The sequence below is a fragment of the Humulus lupulus genome, chromosome 3 (genome assembly GCF_963169125.1).
Source record: "Humulus lupulus chromosome 3, drHumLupu1.1, whole genome shotgun sequence".
Classification (NCBI taxonomy): domain Eukaryota; kingdom Viridiplantae; phylum Streptophyta; class Magnoliopsida; order Rosales; family Cannabaceae; genus Humulus; species Humulus lupulus.
The window spans coordinates 76,004,447-76,022,959 of NC_084795.1; positions in this window are offsets into that span (position 1 = coordinate 76,004,447).

Genomic DNA, 18,513 nt, shown 5'->3' on the forward strand with positions numbered 1-18,513 from the left:
TCTCCAGCAAACCCCCAACGTTGTCAAGGGCTAGATTATTCTACCTGATTATTTGTACCTAGGCCATTTGCGGTGCAATTGCAAATCATAAACAACACCATATTCATCCAAGACAAATCGCAGAACTATCTAAAAAATAATTTCACTTTATTGTGTTCAAATTGGGGCACAATACTGAAATTAAAAATCTAGCAATTCAAAGTTATAAGGTGGAGTGATCACGTCGATTCAAGAAAAGATCCACCTATGGCGGGGGCTTGTTCAAGCTATTAATAGTGATAAATCGATTACTTGGAACCCTAATTGCATGTATGCATTTATGGAAATCGATGAATATCAAAATGAAGCTTGTAAACCTCGAAAAATTTCATGTTCGTTCACTTGTACAAAACACACGCTAACAGAAATTTCAATATGTTCGCCTGTGTATACATTAGGGGCAAACACAATTCCTACAAGGAATGACCGGGATTCAAAACGAAGAATATTAGCAAGATTTAGCTAGTTTCAAACTCCCAAGAGAAAACATGTTCGCTCATCTATGTACAAGAATCATGTTTGCCCCTCATCACACGCAATTCCAAGATGACTTATACGAGCTATCAAGGACATCAACTCGCAAGCTTCATGGCACATGAGTTCAAATTCAAACTCTCATGGCAAAGAGATTATGTTCGTTTATGAGTCTTTAAAACTAGCAGAGTTGAACAGAGCTTCAAAAACCAAGGTATTTTATGGAACTAATAGCTCAAAATCATTAGTGACAATTTTGAGATCGGAGACATTCGAGCCATAAACAGAATTTATCTTCGAGCTGACCCATATATTCCGAGCTAGTCATCACTCTACATGAGTTATTCGAGCCATAAATAGATTTCATCTCCAAGCTAAACCATAGTTTACAATCGAGTTGGGGACAAAGTTCATCTCCGAGATGATGTACGAAACTTTGTGATTTTCGAGCTGACATTTACGCCTATTCGAGATGACTTGGTTTTCAAGATCATGTTCGCTCATTAAAGCTCATGCTAAGCGAACGGGAAAGGAAGAGTAGGCTTGGGACCATTTCGAGGTCACCACAATACTTTGTTTGCACACGCAAGGACAATTCAGATTAGGCAAAGATGGTTAGATCAAAATCTTATGAACATAACTCGAAAGATTTTTCGGCTCAACTTAACCTTTTAAAGAAATATGTTCGCCCAAGCGTTCATACATGAGGCAAATTGGAATAAAGGAATACAACTCGAAAGATTATGCTCGAACCATTTCTAGGTCACCTTTGTATGATTGGACCAAAAGCTCATGAGCTCAACTCAAAAGATTATGATCGAACCATTACGATGTCAACTTTGGATGATTGAACCAAAAATATATGAGCACAACTGAAAAGTTTTGTCAGCTCGTTTCACCTTTGGACGAAACTTGTCCCCCCATGTGTTCACACATGGATCAAACAAGGCTAAACAAATTGATGACATCCCAAAAATTTGCCTATTTGTTTGACCCTTGAATGAAAGTTGTTCGCCCATGCATTCATACATGGGGTGAACAAGAAATAACGAAGACATTCCGAGGAAAAGCGTGTCATCTTTGCTGATAATGTTTTGAGCTGATACGCATTATCGAGATAACTCTCGAGCTGAGTTGAACAAGTCATCTTCAAATTGACTTGCACTTGTCACCCAAGCTTACTTGAATGAGTGATTTCCGAACTAAATTGCATTAGGCATCCGAGCAAAGATTGAAGATCTGCAATATGATGGCAAAGCAATGTTGTTGTATCTTATGTTGACACACGGAACGAATAGAGTCCAAAGAAGAATCAAAGGATCCTGTTCGTTTATGGTGCAATCATATGCTACCTTGTAAAAAATGAACAGAACACTAACTTTTCACACACAAATAGATTGGAACACATTCTCACCTGTTCGCACGTCTACATAAAGAAAGCAAGGAGAATGAATTTAAGTGCTCACCTCAAATTCATGACCACACCAACCCAAAGACAAGTATCTTCACCTAACTATGTATATGATAAATGAACAGACAAATGGAAGTGAGAAGCAAGTTTGTTCGTCCAACAATGTACATAGAGAATGAACAAAAATGAAGAATAATCTTGTTCGCTTGTGGCATGAACACATACTCTGCTCGACAACCACAAAAGAAGTATGTTCAGTCGTGTGCATTAATAAGGAACTAACAAAATCAATTTGACTCTATTTGTTTACCTTTGCAAACACGATGCTGACAACCTAATGGAGAAATGGCAATAAGGGACCTGTTCACCCAAGTTTACTTATAAGACGCAGATAGGGATAAAAAAATGTCAAGCATGTAAATTCGCTTGAAAAACTCTATTAGCATTATATGTTCATCATTTCATCTCCAATCCAATGCCCTTCTGCAACTCAGGGTTTACTGAGGTAATCTCCTATTAAGGAGACAAGAGAAGAGCCAGCCCAAAATTGGAAGGCTAATAAATGGAGATGCTCCTTAGAGATCAACTTGCGAGATGAACCCCAAAGACAGGCCTTAAGGGGATATTCTGGTCGCATACCCGGTATAACCAAACATGATAGGGGTATGAACAAAGATCGATTCTCAGAGGGATCACTGTTAAACACTGCTTCATAAAGAGATCACGATTGGAAAAGAAGATAACCTCGAATTCTGATCCTAATTAGGAAAGAGGACAACTTTGAATTCTGATTGTTATCAGAAAAGAAGATAACCTCGAATTCTGATTATAATCAGGAAAGAGGATAACTTCGAATTCTACATTACAAAACCAGCTCGAACCCAAGCTAAAAATAGCCCAATATTTCTAACTTGGTTACTTGGGGGGCATATAGGTGTTGGATATAACCATACCACGAGCTTGAAGAAAATCTACACAATTTTTTTAAAAAAAAAACAAGTTGTCTTGAACTTTTGGAAAAAAAGTTGAAATGTGGAGATAACCAAGTATCAAAAGGCACAATATTAAAAAAATTTGTGCAACAAAATTGTAAGTAATATTTTAAGCATACCATGCTTCTATGAATAAATGTGTATGAGTTGCAAGCAGTTATAAGCTCATCATACTTATATGTTTAAATAAGTATGCAAAATGGTTGTGAGAATTAACGAAACAAGTAGACGTACTTGGAAGCTAAAATGACACAATCAAACTTTAAAAAATTCAAGTTAGTATAAATGTGAAAATTGGAAATAAAAACTGAGGTAGTATAATAACTTGGTGTTGACTGCGTTTTTAGCCAACGACGTGAGAACGTCAATAACGACAAGCCTTCAAGAGAATGTAAACGACACAGACGGTATAATAAAGAAAATAAAGAACACACAAGAGATTTTTATAGTGGTTCAGCCCCGATTGTCGGTAATAGCCTAATCCACTTAGAGTTGTGATTTATAGACCTATACTCAAGATCAGATGGACTGAGCCAATTGAGTTTCTTCAGTACAGATTGTGAAAATACAAGAATTCTCTCTAATTTCAGCACTTTCTCTCTCTAGAATAGACAGACCCAATTTTCTCTCTCTAGAAAGAAGAAGCAGCAGAAGGCCTCTCTCTCATCCCATAAGCTATCTATTTATAGGCCTGGGATCCTCAACTAATATCCCCTTATGATAGGGATATTTTATTATATTTATTACATTTAAACATTCAAAATTCGAAATATAACAAACCCCCCATTTGTGGGAAGAATGAGAGATTCCCGTGTATGTTGTTGAAGCTGTCTATGGGAATCTTGACTGACCACCCATGAAGTGTTGGTCGGACGTGCATGGTGGTAGGACATGTTCTCGTGGGTTGAACGTGCATGGTGGTAGGACATGCACTTCTCTCCTCTAACATGGCACTCTCCTCTAGCATGCCATGTTCCTCCTTGAACCAATCTCCTTGGCTTCTCCTCGGACCAAGGTGGTCCGAGGCAACCTCCATGGCACTTCACCTTGGACAACATTGAGGCAACCTCCTTGGCACCTCACCTTGGACAACATTGAGGCAACCTCCTTAGCACCTCACCTTGGACAACATTGAGGCAATCTCCTCCATAACATCTCACCTTGGACAAGATCAAGGCATTCTCCTTTAGCATCTCCCAAACATGTCTGATCGAACATTGTATAGGCTCTCCTTATCAAAATCTAAGTCTCCTTCCTCTTGCATGAGACTCCTCCTCCTTAGCTACTTACCTTGGACACGTTCGAGCCAACACTTAGGAAACCTTGGGAGGCTTGCCTCCTACACACCCTTGGGGTCTCTTAGGACCACATCCTCCTTGGGGTCTCCTAAGACCACTTTCTCCTTGGGGTCTCCTAAGACCACATCCTCCTTGGGGTCTCCTAGGACCACTCCCCTTAGTTCTCCTAGAATGCATTCTCCTTAGTCTCTTAGGATGCATTCTCCAATTTTTGGGTATAACACTTGGGTTGCCAAATATGATTCCATATGAAACTTAAGAAACAAACATGAAAAATTAAAGCTATATAATCCTGGTCCTAACCAGGTACAAGGCCTGAATAATAATAGGTATGCTATTAAGCTATAAAACCCTGGTCCTAACCAGGTACGAGGCCTGAATAATAACAGGTATGCTATTAAGCTATAAAACCCTGGTCCTAACCAGGTACGAGGCCTGGATAATAACAAGTAAGCTATTAAGCTATAAAACCTTGTTCCTAACCAGGTACGAGGCCATAATGGTATGCATGTTCGCCCATAGTTGTATGCCCATGTTCGTTTGCATTTTCAAAGAAAATCCTGGTCATTTGCATATTCAAAGCAAATCATGTTTGTTTGCATCTTCAAAGCAAATCCTGTTCGTTTGCATCTTCAAAGCAAATCCTGTTTGTTTGCATTTACAAAGCAAATTCTGTTCATGTAGCTAAGGAAAGAGGTCAAAGGTCATATGTTTGTGTAGCTAAGTAAATCTTGTTCGTTTGCATTTTCAAAGAAAATCCTGGTCATTTACATCTTCAAAGCAAATCATGTTCGTTTGCATCTTCAAAGAAAATCTTGTCTGTTTGCATTTTCAAAGAAAATCATGTTTGTTCGTGTAGCTAAGGAAAGAGGTCAAAGGCCATATGTTCGTGTAGCCAAGGAATGAGGTAAAAATCCATATGTTCATGTAGCTAAGGAAGGAGGTTAGAAGTTGCCTATTCGTGCAACTACACCTATATAAAGCAAAAAAAACTACAAAAAGGAAAAAATATTCACGTTAAATGTTACTTGCATGTATAACAAAAAAAGAACGAGGTAATTGTTCACATAACTAAGTCGGAATTGTGCAAAGCAGAAAACTAACTCGGGGGGCAAATGTTATACCCTTTTTTTTTGACATGATGAAATTTCAAAGAAAAGTAATTATAAAGGGATGATGAAAAAAACTAATTGCATTCCTGTTCTCACAAAGCAAAGCAAAATACCAAATGCTAACAAAAAGGATTTGGCCGACTAGCCACACTCTTCAACCTCTGTTTGCACAAGAGAGGTTCTTCTACCTCTGTTCAAACAGGAATATTCTGGTTGCCTAGTAGCATACTCTTGTTCTTGTTCATTTATAGGTGCCTGAGGAATGCTAACAGAGATGCCTGATCGCAACCTAATCGCTAACCTTTGTTAAGTTTAGGCCTGCTCATTTTTGATAGGCTATGACGCTAATAGAATTAGCAAAGGAGTACAGCGTCGTCATTTATCAAAATACAACTATATTTATGTTATTACAGTGTTGTAATGTATTATCTACGAGCCACGCCCTATACCTTAGGCCCATGATTTATATGTAACTCTAAACTCCTCACTATAAATAAGAGAAGATGGGATCGAAATAGGGGAGTCAATTCATAATGCTAAAATTTCATTCTTGTATAAACAGACCTTATGTAATGTAAAAGTGGAGGACTGTAGAACAACCAACAATGACAGTTTGCCGAAAACTATGGTTCTTTATGCTTAAATATCAATAAAAGTGACTAAGTGGATGTAGGTCATCTTTTTGTGCCTGAACCATTATAAAATATGGAGTATTTTATTTATCATATCTCTATTCTTGAATCCATGATCTTATGTTCTCAAATTGACGAAAAATGATGTCAACAAGTATCACCACATCAAACTTCTTCAGTTGTCCAATGATGTCCCTCATCTTGGTGATGTGCTCACATGATGAGAGTGTTTCATAGAGGCTTATTAAAGGTGTCTTACTACTCGTCAATGGCTTTAATCAATTCTTTGACTTTTTCATGTTGCTCCACCAATCCACACATTCTAGTAAGGATCTTTGTCATGTTGAACATAATATAAAGACGACCATTTGTTACGCAATACGATCTCATCATAAGTGTTGGTTTCCTTCATTGCGAAGGGTTCTCCATTGATGATCCAAGCATCCTAAATGGAAGAGAACTCTCTCATTTCATATTTTAAAATTGTCACCTGTAGAGTCCAAGAATTTTACTTAGCTAGTTAGATAGTAGTAGTAGTTATAGTATGTTTATTACTGTGGATTTTGGTTCAAGTCGGGACTTAGTTGAACACTCGTAGCAACACTTATAGATTTTATAAGTTTAACCTATAGTTTAAGAATATTAATTATAACATAAGGTTTGATTAATATAGTTGATTATGAAGATGATATTTATTATACTATAAGGTTTAGATAGAACCAATAAGATCATGACACTTGTCATGTGCATGTTTATTGAGAAATTAAGTATTTTTTAGGAATAGTTTTATAAGAATAATATTTGAAAACCCCAGAATCTGCCAGCAGCTTTGAAATCGTTATAGGACTCAGTCAAAGCTGTTTACTCAATTCAAATTAGGCTGAAAAAGTGCAATTACGTGTATAATATTTTAGCGTATGCCGATATATCGCCACTCGGGGAATACGAAAAACACGTAACTTCGCATGAACACTTCGACGAGCCTCAGGAATATAAGCCCAGGCGATATATCGCCTACCATGGGCGATATATCGGCTCTAGGGCAAGTTTTTGAATGGTTTTGAAACCGAGCTCAATTCAACCCATAACCTCTTGGCAAGCCTCAGAGTCTTTTTGACCGAGTCTTAAGCCTCTGCTGAACGATTATTCAAATGTTTTTCAATTAAATAGTTATTATTTTATTCAAGCTAAAAGAAGATCTTTTCATTCTTGAACTCTATAAATAGGACCTAGTACCCAGCCATTCCTTTCATTCTTCAAGATGAGTTCAGAGCATTCAAGCTGCTAAGTTTACTTCAGAGTGTTAAACACTTGGGTTGGGGTTATAAGCTTTATCATCTTAAGCTTATTAAACACTTGGGAAGTAAGGTTAATAGTGTGTTTTTCGATATTGAGGTGTAGTTCAGTTATAGTGCATTCAAAGGTATTTCTATTCCTAGTTCATTTCTGTATGTTTCATTAGTTTTTATAGTTTTTCTCTACTCAAATCCTAACTCGCTGTTTTCCATTCTTGGTTAGGCATCTAAGTTCTTTGAACTTGAGGTTTCTTGTCGGTAAGTATCTTCTCGGTGGTTTAGTTCATTCCTTTTCATCTCTTTTCTTTTATAAGTACTCACCTTTCTATTATTGGTTTTAGGAGTGTTCCAAAATCCCGACCTTGTTCTCATACCCTGGTATTGGTAAGGAAAATAGGATAGTTATTATATACTTATATGATTATGTTATAATATGTTTTTATATGTTATGATATATATATATATGTTTTGGGGCTTATAGTTGCTTAAATAGCAAACCCCAACACTATTATGTTCTTGGGGCTTATAGTTGCTTAGCTAGCAAACCTCATTGTATTTTGAGGCTTATAGTTGCTTAGTTAGCAAACCCCAATGTTTACCATGTACATGGGTTAGAATTGTGATATATGTTTATAGTATATGTTATATGTTATATGTTTATAGTTTATGTTTATGTTTATGTTTCATGCTTTTAGTAGATTTTTCTTGCTGGGCATTAGGCTCATTCCTTTATTTTATATGTGCAGGAAAATAATTATGGCGGCAGGAAGATTCTTGGCGGCTTGGGATTATGTATTGAGGAAGAATGGATTCGATGGACTGCGTGAATGATTCGAGGACGAAATTGTTTTTAGTCATTTCAATTATCTTTTCTGTGTATTTTCTGCACCTGATCTTGTAACGAATTTATTTAAGATATGTTTTATTTTCAAACAATGGGATCCCATATCGTACCCCGAATATTATGTATTTTAACCTTTTCTTTACAGTTTTTAATAAAGTTATGACTATTTCGTATGTATGTTTTCTTAAGATTAGTGTCTATGTATAGTAGATTTAATGGTCCTAAGTCTGAATTAGTTGGGTCATTACATCACCCCTATGCTCATGAACTTCGGTTAGGATTGTAGCAAAACTAAAGGCGGATTGAGAAGTTGCGTGAATAGGATTACAAACTTAAGAACCTAGAGATTGAGGTTTTAATTAAAACATGTTTTTACCAATGTAAAAACATGATGAATATAAATCTAATTAAACAAAAATTGTATGTGGACTAAAATTTTAATTTATTAAGATTATGTGTACATTATGATAGATTAATAAAAAAAACTTAAGGTTCGATATTTCAATCTAAATAAACTTTATGACAAAACTATTAAATTAATATCATATTTCTTTTGGGTTGATTAAGATAATTAATTTAATATGATATCCTAATTAATTATATGAATATAATAAAATCCATGTGGGGTAAAATTATTATATCTATATAATCAATCACAATTTATGTCTATTATGTTATCCTAATCAACTTAATAAATAATTTTATATAATTAAAGATGTTGTGGCTATTCCCTAATTATTTAAAATTATTTGGTTCACTAGATATTATGTTTTAGGCTCTACTTAATACCTAACAACAATTATTCAACAACATAATAGGCAATCGCTGAGAGTGCTTCTACTGTGGTCACCGAAGATCATTAAAAACTTTTCTAGATTGACCATTGTCTAAGTTTCATACTAAAATGTCTTACTAATCCAGGACTGTTACACTATTGTTGACTGATTTTTTAGTCAAATGACATGGAGTCAAAATAGTTAATTCGAGAGCTTTCAATAGAACAATCAATGAACAATAAATGAGGCAAAAATCTAATAATAATGAGCAATAAACAATAAAGAAAACTGAGATTTATAGAGGTTCGACCCCAAGAATTGGTAATTACCTACTTCCTCTCAGTTTTGTGTTAATCTTGAAGGTTTACACAAGATCACAAGGGATTACAAGTGGATTTCTATGTGTAGAAGACAATACAATAAGGCAGAGTCGATGCTATGTATAAAAATAGGTTGTCCGATATCTTTCTAAACACTGATCGGTAGGCGATTTAGTGAATGCCCTCCACTGTGGTGGAGGGTTTGTATTTATACCGATCCAATGGACCATAGGTTACACCCGAGCGTAATTGAGGGGAAAATATCCATATATTCTTGCAGAAAGTTATTGCCCTATTCTTTAGGAGCTCTGGCCCAGTTTTCAGCTGTTAGGTGCGTGGTGAGCGTAACTGCTTTTCACTGACCAGGTTTATCTATCTATCACACCAACCAGTAGGTGTTCTGGTGGTTCTGCTGAGCAGTAACTATTATATATTACACGAATATACGCCGACCAGCCTGCCCCGCCTAACGCCATGTGTCTAAAGCATAATGCCACGTGTTCAAGATTAGTGCCACGTCAAATGTGCCAATTTTTGGGATAACATTTACCCCTCAAGTTTGCAATGGTGCTAAGCAGCATGGAAACTTTCTTTTAGGGACCATACCGTCCAACCTGGTTAGGGGTATATGCTCCTTGCTACGAGGCATAGCATCTCGTATAATTAATAGCCTTTGTATTTCTTCAAGTTTCCAAGAAATGAATTTTCACTTTTTCCTGCCTCTTTTTGAAACCATAAAGTGTCACGATGGTATCTCTTAATAACTGTACCGTTGGTTGTGTAGGTATTGAAGAGTGGGCTGACATATGTGGCAGTTGAGGAGACGCGATTGGAGGGACGTTTGCGCAGGCGTGCTGATGTGTCTGGGGATATGTGCTTGCAACAGTTGAGGGTACTGCTGAGTGGGCGGTTCCATTAATGTCTGGCAGAAGAATGGGAATTCTTCCTTGTCTATAAATAGGGGTTTCCTTTCTCTTTCCACTTTACTTCCTCCATTTTTCAAGCACACCAAGCATCTAGAGCAAAACCAAGCTTCGAAGTTCCTCCCACCAGCCCATGCCCAGACACTCTTAGCCGATGACCCTCTAACTCCGAGCACGTTCTGGGTACTACGACCTTGCAGCAAGTAAGTTTCTCTACCTTATTTTTCTGTTCTGGCATTGTGTGTGAGAAATTTTTCCCTTTTTGGGTTTTTGACTGTATCCGTGAGTGGTTTCTTGGAAAAATCTTTTGGTGGTACTTGCATGTCACTTGAATATGGAAATAAATGACTATTTTTGGGTAGTTCTAGGCATAGGTTTCTTGTATTAGCCCTTGATTTTTGCAAAAACTTGACTCTTGATACCTTTTTTTGGCCGATTTGCACGTTAGGGCTCTTGAGGAACACGAAGAACCATCTTTAAAGTTTTTTTGAAAAACTTCTTGTTTCCTCAGTATTTCTTGATGTGATTTGTTTTCTGGACAGTACTCTGTACCGTTTTATTCTGGTCTGGTCGGTACAACTCAAGGTGTATGTGCCGACAAAAACTATTTAGTGCTCTCACCTCTTCTTTCCCCTTTTTCTTGTACGCAGAGTATTGAGGGAGGTGATCACTGGACGAGCTTGCAAACGTATCACAACTTTGGCCCATACTAAACAAACTACTCATGGTGATGGTGATCTGGCACACCGTGCCATTGCTGTTGAAACCCAGGAGGTCCCGCCCCCTAATGAAGTACCGACCAGTTCGGGGCAGCAAGAGGAGGCTGAGATGGAATATGTCACGGAGATTAACTTCAGGGAAATTCTTAACCCCTCCTCTGAAACGGAGGAGTCCCCCTTGCATTCAGCTCCTACCAACACTATTTCTAACAAGCAGATGTAGAATGTCAATGAGCATTTCAAGCTTGGCAACATTACCATACTCAAACCCTCTGCTCAACAGACCGCCGAGAACCCTAGGGCCAATTTTGTGGCTGGAGCAGGTTCCACGTCATTTTTGGCGCTACTCTTCCTCTTCTGCCATACTTTTGAAGTGTGGTCGATTATTTTAGGCTTTGTCCTACTCAAATTAGTCCCAAGGGAATTAGGTTCCTTTCAGCCCTATATGTTTTGTGTAATTCTCTAAGTTGGCTGGTGCCATCTGCACACAAGATAAACTACCTTTTTGACATTAAGTCTAGCCTTCGACAAGGATACTCTGGATATTTTTATTTTATCCATGGGGATTCTTTTATTTAGCCAACACCGAGGGCATCTCCGTGGTTGGGGAGTATGCCAACCAATAATTCCTCATGGAAGACATTTTTGCCAACCACCTGTCGTTCAAATGTAATGGTCCCTTCAGCTATCTGACCCCCACCAAGGAGATGGAGGATACCACTGCAGTAAAGCTTTCCAATGCTGGGCTCTACCCTAACCCTAAAAAAAAGGGTAAGAGTGCTACCCCTACCAGACAGTCGCCCAGGAAGCAACCTCCCAGCACAAAGTCCCCCAGCCAACAACCACCCAACAAAAAGCAAAAGACGCCGACCATACCCCCGGCCAGACCCTGTGTTTCCCACCGTACAAGGAACTTGGCTGGTATAGTTATAAAGGACCCTATTGAACAAAGCGCTCCCATGACTGTCGTTTCCCCTGGCATGGAAAGGGGAAACAAGTCGAAGTTGAGCATGTAGACTCATCAGACATCGATGAGGACATCTAGCTCTGGGTAGTTGGCTGCTTGGGGGAAGCAGAAGAGGGTGACCTGGTGCTAACCTTTTGAAATTATTTTCACTCTGATTATTATTATTTTTTTGTTGCATGTTTTGACCTTTTTTCGACATACTCAGTGACTGTTTGCTTTTGTTTTGCAGATATGTTGTCTGTTTTCTTCAAGAAATTCGCTCAAAAATAGGTCGACGGTCCCAGTAGCGAGATCCCTTCTGCCAAGTGCCAGAATACTAACCCTCCTGCTGAGGCTACTGAGCAGGTTGAGAAGACTCCTCTCGTAAGAATATTTAGACTATCTCACGCAAATCTGGTAAGGGCAAGGCAACCCCTACTGAGGAAACTGTCCCCTCCACACCTGTAAGAGAGTCCCTTGCCCTGAGTAGAGGTCAGGAAGGTGTCATTAAGGACCCTACAGAAGAGGTTAAGGAGCCTTTGCGGAAGGCCTTGGAAATCCACCAGGGGCATGTAAAAAAGGTGTCCACCTCCCAAGGCAACTTCATGGCTACATTAGGCACCAAATCTCTAGAGAACATCAACAACAATGGTCTCTAGGATGTTTTTAGGGTAAGTGCTCCATCTGCTTGGTATTATTTCTTTTCATTATTATCTTCATTAATTCCTCTAACTTGCTTCTTTTAATGTTGCAAGACATCTTGGCACTCAACTATGCTCACCACCGGGTTAAGGTTGTGAACAAGTAGGTGAGTAGCTTGCTAAAGGACTCTGAGGAAAATGCCTCCCTAAAAGCCCATGTTATTTAGCTGACCAAGCAGGTCCAGAAGTTGCAGCGGACTTCCGAGCAGGTTACCAAGGATAACGAGGGTCTCCAAGCCGCTGCTCAACAAAGGAACTTAGATGTCAATCGGTTGGACAGGAGGGTTGAAGAGCTAAAAGGCATCTCCATGAAAAACATTGCCAAGGGGAGAGCCGTCCAAGAAGAGAGGGAAGAGTTGGTGAAGGCCCTCAATGAATAGAAAGTTGGAGGGCTACTAATGCTAAATCCTTTGAAGACTTTGGTATGAGCACCTTTTCTGACTTCTAGGTTTGCAACAAAGGGGCAGATTATAGCTACCTAGGGGAGGCCTTTGACAAGCTCATACATCATTGAGCTAAGCGGGAGAAAACTAAGGCCCAGGCTTCTCTTTTCGGCCAACTTCCAGGGGTCCCAAACTTAGTCGTGTCAGTCTCTGAGCCAAATAATGAAGCCCACGAAGAGATCGTCCTGCCTTCTGAACAAAGTACTTCAATTGATGCCCAGACCCCTGCTGATCAACTTCAAGGCCCTCCAACTTACCTGGCTCACACCCAACCAGATAGCCAAACCCAATATTTTGAAGCACTTTTTTCTTTTTTTCCTGGACGAAAATTGTTGAGCCGAGCAGCCTTTATTCTTGAGCAATCTTTTATTTTTGTAAAGACAACATGGTTGAGTCGAGCAGCCTTTAATCTCGAGTGATCTTTACACTCATCTATAAAATGCTTCTCAATTTGACTATATTTTTGCTCGTATTATTTTTCATTACTACTCGGCATACTATTTTCTGGAGTTATTTGGCTCTGTTTAGAGCTGTACGGCTTTTTAAATTGGAGCTGTTCAATTTTTTCAAATGAGTTGTAAACAAAAACTATTCAACCCTATCTACAAAAAAAATTATGGCTCTTTTTGTTGCTTGGTACATACCGAGCAACGGGCAAACATTTTAACATTAATAAAATTAACGTTTCTAGGTCCTTTTAATTACGCACTTTTCCCTTTGTTTGTCCATGTATGACTATGGTGCCCCCCAAGTGACCGAGCAGGATTCATAACTCTTGGGTTATCCTCTTGGCCACTTGCTAACTGACCAGAGTTTCTCATAATAACCTGTTCGAGACCACTTGGGTTTGCCAAAACCTATAAAGGTTTCATACACTGGTGACAATACGTGAAACAAATCACTAGTTAGCAAGATAATCATTGTAAAATTAAGGCTTGTAAAAAAATGGACAAAAATCATGTCTTATTGATTAAAAATTAACCATACAAGCTGCATCATTAAAATTGTAGCTTACATTCATTAATATTAATTATTACAATAAATGGGAAAATTGTGCCTGTGCATAATTAATATAACTAATTTGAGATGGTCGGTGGTAGGGGCAGTTCATGCCTTTACTGGTCAGTTAACGATAACTTAAAAGTGATCCTTATTAGTAGTACTCTCTCAGGTGCTCTCCGTTCCAGTAACGGAGGATATGTACTAGTTGTAGATCTTTGTCATACCGTGATAGCTTGTACGTGCTGGGCGGTACTATTTTTGTAACCTAGTAGGGACCTTCCCAGCTTGGACCTAGTACTCTTGCCAAGGCATCTCGAGTTTTTAGGAATATTCTTCGCAGGACTAAATCACCCACGTTGAACTTGCATTCCTCGACTCTAGAGTTGAAGTACCAGGTAACTTTTTGCTGATGGGCAGCCAAGCGCATGTTGGACTTTTCACATTTTTCTTCAATCTGGTCTAAGGACTCGGCCAACAATTGGTGGTTACGATCTTGGTCGTACGCCAGTGAGATGGGGAAGATACCTCAAAGGGAAACGTTGCTTCATATCCATATGCAAGTGCAAAGGGGGTATCACTAGTGGTTGTTTGTTCAGTAGTCCTATATGACCAGAGTACTTCAGGCAATCTTTCAGGCCAGTTTCGCTTAGCCTCTTCTAAACGCTTCTTCAGAGTGTCTTTGAGAGTCTTTTTAACTGCCTCAACCTAACCATTGGCTTGGGGATGCGAGAGTGTTGAGAAGCTTTTTGTGATGACACATCTGGCACAAAAATTAGTGAACAACTAGTTGTCAAACTGGGTGCCATTATCGAACACTATCTTCTGTGGTAGACCGAACCTACAGATTATATTTTTCACCACAAATTCCAGTACTTTCTTGGAGGTGATGGTTGCCAGTGGTTCAACTTCAATCCACTTGGTGAAATAATCAACTACTACCACTGCATACTATACTCCACCATTTCCCTTTGGTAATCGATTAATTAGGTCAATTCCCCCAATGGTGAAGGGCCATGGACGTTGTATCTCAGTAGGCTCATTCGGGGCTGCTCGGGGTGTCTTGGCAAACCTTTGACACTTGTCTCATTTTTTAACATATGCAAAGGAATCTTCATTCATAGTTGGCCAGAAGTAACCTTGCCTTAGAATCATTTTAGACATACTTTGCCCCAGCGTGATTCACGCAGAAACCCTCATGTACCTCCTCCATCATCCGTCTTGATTTTGTTTGGTTGACACATCTCATCAATGGCATGGAAAATCCCCTTCTGTACATAACCTCATCTAGGATTAAGTGCCGAGCAGCTTTCATCATCAGTTTTCTAGACTCATTATGGTTGCTAAGCAAGGTTCCGTGCTCTAGATAAGCTATAATTGGGGTCATCCAGGATGGAGTGTTGTCTATCAGAAGGAATGGCTCTGGTAGGTTGATACTAGGTTCAGTCAGGTACTCAATGAGGACCAGGTTGGCCTTGTCCACTACAGCACTACTGGCCAGTCTGGCCAGTGCATCTATTGTAGCATTCTGTTCCCTTGGTATCTACTGGATGGTGTATTTTTTTAATTGAGCAAGCAAGTCCTTGATTTTGTTAAGGTAGGCCATCATTTTTTCACACCAGGCAGTGTACTCACCGAGGACCTGATTTACAACAAGCTGCGAATCGATGTATGTCCAATGATTCGACCTTCACTTCTCTCGCTAACCTCAAGCCAGCAATTAGTGCTTCATACTCTGCTTCATTATTAGATGCATAAAAACCAAAGTGGAGTGCACAATGGATGTGTTGTCCCTCAGGTGTTATAAGTGTGAGGTCGACTCCAGACAGTTGTTCGATGGATGAGCCATCAACATGTAATTTCCATACTTATACTTTAATCTCAAGGCTGTGCGGGGTACTAGGTTCTGGTACTTGATCGGTATCCTGCCCAATGCTAGTAATGGGCGGTTGTCCAGATTCTGATGGCAACTTGGTCATCTCCTCATCCGTTTCTGGTACACTTTCACACTCCGCTACAAAGTCTGCTAGAGCTTGACCTTTAATTGTTGTTCGGGGCTGATAGATGATCTCATATATCCCCAGCTCTATTGCCCATTTGAGTAGCCGACCAGAGGTTTCTGGCTTCTGCAGGACTTGGTGCAATGTCTGGTTGGTAAGAATTTTGATGGGATGAGCCTGGAAGTATGGGCGAGGTTTTTTGGAGGACAAGAGCATGTAGTAAGTAAAATTTTCAATTAGAGGGTACCTGCTTTCTGCGCCGATTAGCCTTTTACTAACATAATAGACTGGATGCTGGACTCTGTCTTCCTCTCTGATCAGGACTGCGCTGACAGCGTGCTCCGTTACTGCTAAGTATATGCATAGTTCTTCGCCTTCCAGAGATTTTGAAAGGATCGGGGGTTGTGCTAGTTGCTGCTTTAGAGCCTAGAAAACCTTATCGCACTCCTCAGTCCATTCAAATTTCTTGCTCCCCCTGAGGATGTTGAAAAAAGGAACACACTTATCAGTTAGTGCTGCTATACACCCTGTCAGGCTTTGCTCCTTGATCCTGGCTAGTGAGTGCATGTCCAACAAATCTTTTATTTTTTTGGGGTTTGCTTCTATTCCTCTGGAGTTTACTATAAACCCCAAAAACTTGCACGTCCCCACACCAAAGGAGAACTTGAGAGGATTTAGCTTCATGTTGTAATGCCTTAGGATGTTGAAACATTCTTGCAAGTCGTCGATGTGCCCCCCCACTCCCAGCTTTCTTGGATTTCACTAACATATCATCAACATAAACTTCCATGTTATTACCAATTTGATCCTTGAACATACGGTTTACCAGTCATTGATTTGTGGCTCCAGTATTTTTGACCTGACCATGTAGCAATACAACCCTACGTCCGTACAGAAACTGGTGTGTTCTTGGTCGGGATATGCATGCTAATTTGGTTGTATCCCGAGTAGGAATCCATAAACGTTAAAATCTCATGATCGGCCGTAGCATCCACCAGCTGGTCAATTCTTGGAAGTGGGAAGCAGTCTTTTGGGCATGCTTTATTTAAGTTTGTGAAGTCTATGCATACCCTCCATTTTCCATTAGGGTTTGGTACCAATACAGGGTTGGACACCCATACCGGGTAGAAATCTTCCTTAATGAAATTGTTATTCCGAAGTTTCTCCACCTCCTCCTTCAACGCCCAAGCCCTATCTTTATCAAGTAACCTTATCTTTTGCTATACGGGCTTGAAATGGTCGGTATTAATATTAAGGGAGTGGCTTATAAAAGTTGGGCAGATCCCAACCATATCCTCATGGGACCAGGTGAAAACATCTTGTTTGTCAAGAAGGAACTGTATCAAAGCGGATCTTATGTCCCCGGACAACCCTTTCCCCACCTTGACAACCCGGTCGGGTACTTTGGGTCAAGTGGGACTTCTTCTAATTCTTCTATTGGGTATACTCGTGTATCAATATCCTCAAAACGGGGGTCTATGTCAGCCCCCCCCCCCCCCCCCCCCCATTTTGGGTTGTATCCTGTTTTTGGTTATTGGGAGCTACAGGTTGCATGGTGGAGACTGTCTTTCATGCTTTCTTCACTGAATAGTTATAGCACTCCCTAGCCACCAATTGATTCCCCTTGAGACATCTGATACCTGCCTGAGTTTAAAACTTGACGAGCAGATAGAAGATTGAAGTTATTGCTCGGAGGTCATACGGGGCTGGTCGGCCTATCATGGCATTATATGGAGAAGGGATGTTGATTGCAACGAACAAAGCCATGACAGTGTTTCTCTTAGGTGTCTCCCCCACCGTTAGAGGCAGCCTTATGCATCCTGTTGGGGCCATGTTTCTTCCTGTGAAATTGTACAGCAATTGTTCGCATGGCTCCAAATCTTTGATGCTCAAATTCATTCGCTCCAGGGTATTCTTGAATAGGATGTTGGTGGATGACCCATGGTCGATCATTGTTTGGCCACAATCATGTTGACAATCTGGACTTCCACAACCAAAGGGTCATTATGTAGATGACGCACATGACCAATTTCTTCCTCGTTGAATATGATGGGCTCACACTCATAGCGAGGTTGTTTGGGAGTACGCTCCTAGACAACCAGTACGTCATCGTCCTGCTCGTATCTAAGGGAGCGAGCATATTTTTCTCATGCCTTGCCGGTATTATCGTCCAAATGTGGTCCTTCACAGATCATATATAGCCGACCAGCGACTAGTGGTGGTAAGAGAGGTTGGTTACCTTGATACTGTTGCGGCGATTATTTATGAGGATGTTTGTCGGCACTCGGTCGTACCTACCTCTTCAGATGATAATTATTCTATCGAATGAGGAATTCTATTTCATCCTTCAGGTGGTTACATTCATTGGTTTCATGACCATAGTCATTGTGAAACCGACATAATTGAGTCATATCCCATCTGTTAACATCTTTTCTCATCGGTGGAGGTCTTCTATATGGTACAACTGCCTGGGTGGCATTGAAAACATCTGCCCGAGACTCCATCAGGATGGAGTAAGTAGTAAACTTAGGAACATATTCTCGTGGTTTAGGCTGCTCGGTAGTTTTAGGCTTCTTATTGTCATTCTGA